The 5,000-nt window shown below is 46.3% G+C and overlaps 5 non-coding genes across 5 annotated transcripts; 3 read left to right on the forward strand and 2 right to left on the reverse strand.

Moving 5' to 3' along the window:
* The first annotated feature begins 933 nt into the window (after positions 1 to 933).
* Positions 934 to 1,005, forward strand: TRNAG-UCC (transfer RNA glycine (anticodon UCC)). The gene has a single exon. It is a non-coding gene; the product is annotated as a tRNA-Gly (tRNA).
* A 497-nt stretch (positions 1,006 to 1,502) lies between these two features.
* On the reverse strand, positions 1,503 to 1,576 carry TRNAN-GUU (transfer RNA asparagine (anticodon GUU)). Its single transcript has one exon. It is a non-coding gene; the product is annotated as a tRNA-Asn (tRNA).
* Positions 1,577 to 2,568: 992 nt separating this feature from the next.
* TRNAG-UCC (transfer RNA glycine (anticodon UCC)) lies at positions 2,569 to 2,640 on the forward strand. Its single transcript has one exon. It is a non-coding gene; the product is annotated as a tRNA-Gly (tRNA).
* Positions 2,641 to 3,137: 497 nt separating this feature from the next.
* Positions 3,138 to 3,211, reverse strand: TRNAN-GUU (transfer RNA asparagine (anticodon GUU)). Its single transcript has one exon. It is a non-coding gene; the product is annotated as a tRNA-Asn (tRNA).
* Positions 3,212 to 4,485: 1,274 nt separating this feature from the next.
* Positions 4,486 to 4,557, forward strand: TRNAG-UCC (transfer RNA glycine (anticodon UCC)). The gene has a single exon. It is a non-coding gene; the product is annotated as a tRNA-Gly (tRNA).
* Positions 4,558 to 5,000: the final 443 nt, after the last annotated feature.

Consider the following 5,000-nt stretch of genomic DNA (forward strand, 5'->3'; position numbering starts at 1 on the left):
AAGTAAGTCTGCTCCAAGAAGTTTAACGCCACTTTTTCCCACAATGAAGCATTCACTGTATGGCAGCAGAGTGGCGCAGCGGAAGCGTGCTGGGCCCATAACCCAGAGGTCGATGGATCGAAACCATCCTCTGCTAGGTGTACGTTGGTTTTTATACCTTGCTTACCATATGGGCCAATTGTCGGCCATAGCCCCTTAAGAGAAAGTGTCATTAGGGCCTTGCTGTAACATAGATAGTAGTGTAACTATTTCAACTAATGTACCCTTCTTAAACTTGAAGGTTGAATACAAACAGAAGCAGAGTGGCGCAGCGGAAGCGTGCTGGGCCCATAATCCAGAGGTCGATGGATCGAAACCATCCTCTGCTAGGCATGAATTCATTTTTGCACCTTGCTTTATCGCATGGGCAAAACGGTTTCCATTGCCCTGTAAGAGAAAGTGTAATAAGGGCCCTGCTGTAACGTACATATTAGGGTAGCTAAGACTACTCCTGGGCCGTTCTTGTAGTTGAAGAGATGGGTGAACTGTGACACCGCACTTAAAAAAAAAAAAAAAAAAAAAAAAAAAAAAACAGCAAACAGAGAAGCTTCCCCATATTGGAGCATTGGATTTGGTCAAGTCTTAAGCCAATGTGTTGTAGGGCACAAGTAAGCTTTGGGTTAGCATGAATGGTTGCATGGCCACCTAGCTTTTCATCCTTCCCACCCTTGCCCTGGAATCTTCCAGACTTCAAATTGCTGTCCTTTGCTGTGTGTGTGTTGCACCAGCATCATCCAGGGGGGCACATGATCTTTCTGAAGTCTTGAATTGAAGTCTGTAAGCAGTATCACCATGTGTCCCACTGCTTACATCTAGCAAAGTAGGCAAATAAGCAAGCTCATTTTTCTCTTGGGTATATTGCAATGGTACATGCTAGGCGAGTTTCAGCATGTAGCGTTGGTGGTATAGTGGTGAGCATAGCTGCCTTCCAAGCAGTTGACCCGGGTTCGATTCCCGGCCAACGCATGTGAGCTTGCTTTTGGCACCCTACAATTCCATGGAAGACAAGACCAAGACAAGATCTCTGAACAGTTAGGACATCCTGCACCTGCTCAGTCTCTGGAGAGGTTCCATTCCGGTGCAGCAGACTCTACGCCAGCTTAAAGTTCTTTCTAAATGGTCAACACTTAATGCAGACACTCTATAATGTTCTAAACAAATAGCTAGCAAGGCACTAAGGCGAGCCTGTCCTTGGGTGGGCTTGAACTGCCTTTCTTTGGCTTGACAGCCGTCGCCAGGCTTTGGGTTCGATCCCCGGCTAATACTTTACTGCTGCTTCTGGGGTACAGAAAACTTCATTTGGTCACAGACACTGCCAGGGATGTCTGTTGTATCACTAAGACATGAACTTGATGCTGCTCACCCTTTTCATGAACGTGAATGAGATTCCAACGTGTCTCAAATGAATCTACATGGCTATCTGGGGTTCTCTTCGGACAACTGTTGAACACAAAAGGAAAGGCCGTCCCTGGGTGGGCTTGAACCACCAACCTTTCGGTTAACAGCCGAACGCGCTAACCGATTGCGCCACAGAGACTGTGCCTGCAGTTGTTGCTAAATGATTTTATGGGGATGTATGTGTGTCTTGTGGAGTGAGGAAGTAAGTCTGCTCCAAGAAGTTTAACGCCACTTTTTCCCACAATGAAGCATTCACTGTATGGCAGCAGAGTGGCGCAGCGGAAGCGTGCTGGGCCCATAACCCAGAGGTCGATGGATCGAAACCATCCTCTGCTAGGTGTACGTTGGTTTTTATACCTTGCTTACCATATGGGCCAATTGTCGGCCATAGCCCCTTAAGAGAAAGTGTCATTAGGGCCTTGCTGTAACATAGATAGTAGTGTAACTATTTCAACTAATGTACCCTTCTTAAACTTGAAGGTTGAATACAAACAGAAGCAGAGTGGCGCAGCGGAAGCGTGCTGGGCCCATAACCCAGAGGTCGATGGATCGAAACCATCCTCTGCTAGGCATGAATTCATTTTTGCACCTTGCTTTATCGCATGGGCAAAACGGTTTCCATTGCCCTGTAAGAGAAAGTGTAATAAGGGCCCTGCTGTAACGTATATATTAGGGTAGCTAAGACTACTCCTGGGCCGTTCTTGTAGTTGAAGAGATGGGTGAACTGTGACACCGCACTTAAAAAAAAAAAAAAAAAAAAAAAAAAAAACAGCAAACAGAGAAGCTTCCCCATATTGGAGCATTGGATTTGGTCAAGTCTTAAGCCAATGTGTTGTAGGGCACAAGTAAGCTTTGGGTTAGCAGGAATGGTTGCATGGCCACCTAGCTTTTCATCCTTCCCACCCTTGCCCTGGAATCTTCCAGACTTCAAATTGCTGTCCTTTGCTGTGTGTGTGTTGCACCAGCATCATCCAGGGGGGCACATGATCTTTCTGAAGTCTTGAATTGAAGTCTGTAAGCAGTATCACCATGTGTCCCACTGCTTACATCTAGCAAAGTAGGCAAATAAGCAAGCTCATTTTTCTCTTGGGTATATTGCAATGGTACATGCTAGGCAAGGTTCAGCATGTAGCGTTGGTGGTATAGTGGTGAGCATAGCTGCCTTCCAAGCAGTTGACCCGGGTTCGATTCCTGGCCAACGCATGTGAGCTTGCTTTTGGCACCCTACAATTCCATGGAAGACAAGACCAAGACAAGATCTCTGAACAGTTAGGACATCCTGCACCTGCTCAGTCTCTGGAGAGGTTCCATTCCGGTGCAGCAGACTCTACGCCAGCTTAAAGTTCTTTCTAAATGGTCAACACTTAATGCAGACACTCTATAATGTTCTAAACAAATAGCTAGCAAGGCACTAAAGCGAGCCTGTCCTTGGGTGGGCTTGAACTGCCTTTCTTTGGCTTGACAGCCGTCGCCAGGCTTTGGGTTCGATCCCCGGCTAATACTTTACTGCTGCTTCTGGGGTACAGAAAACTTCATTTGGTCACAGACACTGCCAGGGATGTCTGTTGTATCACTAAGACATGAACTTGATGCTGCTCACCCTTTTCATGAACGTGAATGAGATTCCAACGTGTCTCAAATGAATCTACATGGCTATCTGGGGTTCTCTTCGGACAACTGTTGAACACAAAAGGAAAGGCCGTCCCTGGGTGGGCTTGAACCACCAACCTTTCGGTTAACAGCCGAACGCGCTAACCGATTGCGCCACAGAGACTGTGCCTGCAGTTGTTGCTAAATGATTTTATGGGGATGTATGTGTGTCTTGTGGAGTGAGGAAGTAAGTCTGCTCCAAGAAGTTTAACGCCACTTTTTCCCACAATGAAGCATTCACTGTATGGCAGCAGAGTGGCGCAGCGGAAGCGTGCTGGGCCCATAACCCAGAGGTCGATGGATCGAAACCATCCTCTGCTAGGTGTACGTTGGTTTTTATACCTTGCTTACCATATGGGCCAATTGTCGGCCATAGCCCCTTAAAGGGAACCTAAACTGAGAAGGATATGGATTTTTCCTTTTAAAATAATACCAGTTGCCTGACTCTCCTGCTGATCCTGTGTCTCTAATACTTTTAGCCACAGCCCCTCAACAAGCATGCAGATCAGGTGCTCTGACTGAAGTCAGACTGGATTAGCTGCATGCTTGTTTCAGGTCTGTGATTCGGCCACTACTGCAATCAAAGAGATCAGAAGAACTGCCAGGCAACTGGTATTGTTTAAAAGGAAACATCTATATCCCTCTCAGTTAAGGTTCCCTTTAAGAGAAAGTGTCATTAGGGCCTTGCTGTAACATATATAGTAGTGTAACTATTTCAACTAATGTACCCTTCTTAAACTTGAAGGTTGAATACAAACAGAAGCAGAGTGGCACAGCGGAAGCGTGCTGGGCCCATAACCCAGAGGTCGATGGATCGAAACCATCCTCTGCTAGGCATGAATTCATTTTTGCACCTTGCTTTATCGCATGGGCAAAACGGTTTCCATTGCCCTGTAAGAGAAAGTGTAATAAGGGCCCTGCTGTAACGTACATATTAGGGTAGCTAAGACTACTCCTGGGCCGTTCTTGCAGTTGAAGAGATGGGTGAACTGTGACACCGCACTTAAAAAAAAAAACAAAAAAAAAAAAAAAAAAACAGCAAACAGAGAAGCTTCCCCATATTGGAGCATTGGATTTGGTCAAGTCTTAAGCCAATGTGTTGTAGGGCACAAGTAAGCTTTGGGTTAGCATGAATGGTTGCATGGCCACCTAGCTTTTCATCCTTCCCACCCTTGCCCTGGAATCTTCCAGACTTCAAATTGCTGTCCTTTGCTGTGTGTGTGTTGCACCAGCATCATCCAGGGGGGCACATGATCTTTCTGAAGTCTTGAATTGAAGTCTGTAAGCAGTATCACCATGTGTCCCACTGCTTACATCTAGCAAAGTAGGCAAATAAGCAAGCTCATTTTTCTCTTGGGTATATTGCAATGGTACATGCTAGGCGAGTTTCAGCATGTAGCGTTGGTGGTATAGTGGTGAGCATAGCTGCCTTCCAAGCAGTTGACCCGGGTTCGATTCCCGGCCAACACATGTGAGCTTGCTTTTGGCACCCTACAATTCCATGGAAGACAAGACCAAGACAAGATCTCTGAACAGTTAGGACATCCTGCACCTGCTCAGTCTCTGGAGAGGTTCCATTCCGGTGCAGCAGACTCTACGCCAGCTTAAAGTTCTTTCTAAATGGTCAACACTTAATGCAGACACTCTATAATGTTCTAAACAAATAGCTAGCAAGGCACTAAGGCGAGCCTGTCCTTGGGTGGGCTTGAACTGCCTTTCTTTGGCTTGACAGCCGTCGCCAGGCTTTGGGTTCGATCCCCGGCTAATACTTTACTGCTGCTTCTGGGGTACAGAAAACTTCATTTGGTCACAGACACTGCCAGGGATGTCTGTTGTATCACTAAGACATGAACTTGATGCTGCTCACCCTTTTCATGAACGTGAATGAGATTCCAACGTGTCTCAAATGAATC

The sequence above is a fragment of the Hyperolius riggenbachi genome, chromosome 4 (genome assembly GCF_040937935.1).
Source record: "Hyperolius riggenbachi isolate aHypRig1 chromosome 4, aHypRig1.pri, whole genome shotgun sequence".
Taxonomy (NCBI): Eukaryota; Metazoa; Chordata; class Amphibia; order Anura; family Hyperoliidae; genus Hyperolius; species Hyperolius riggenbachi.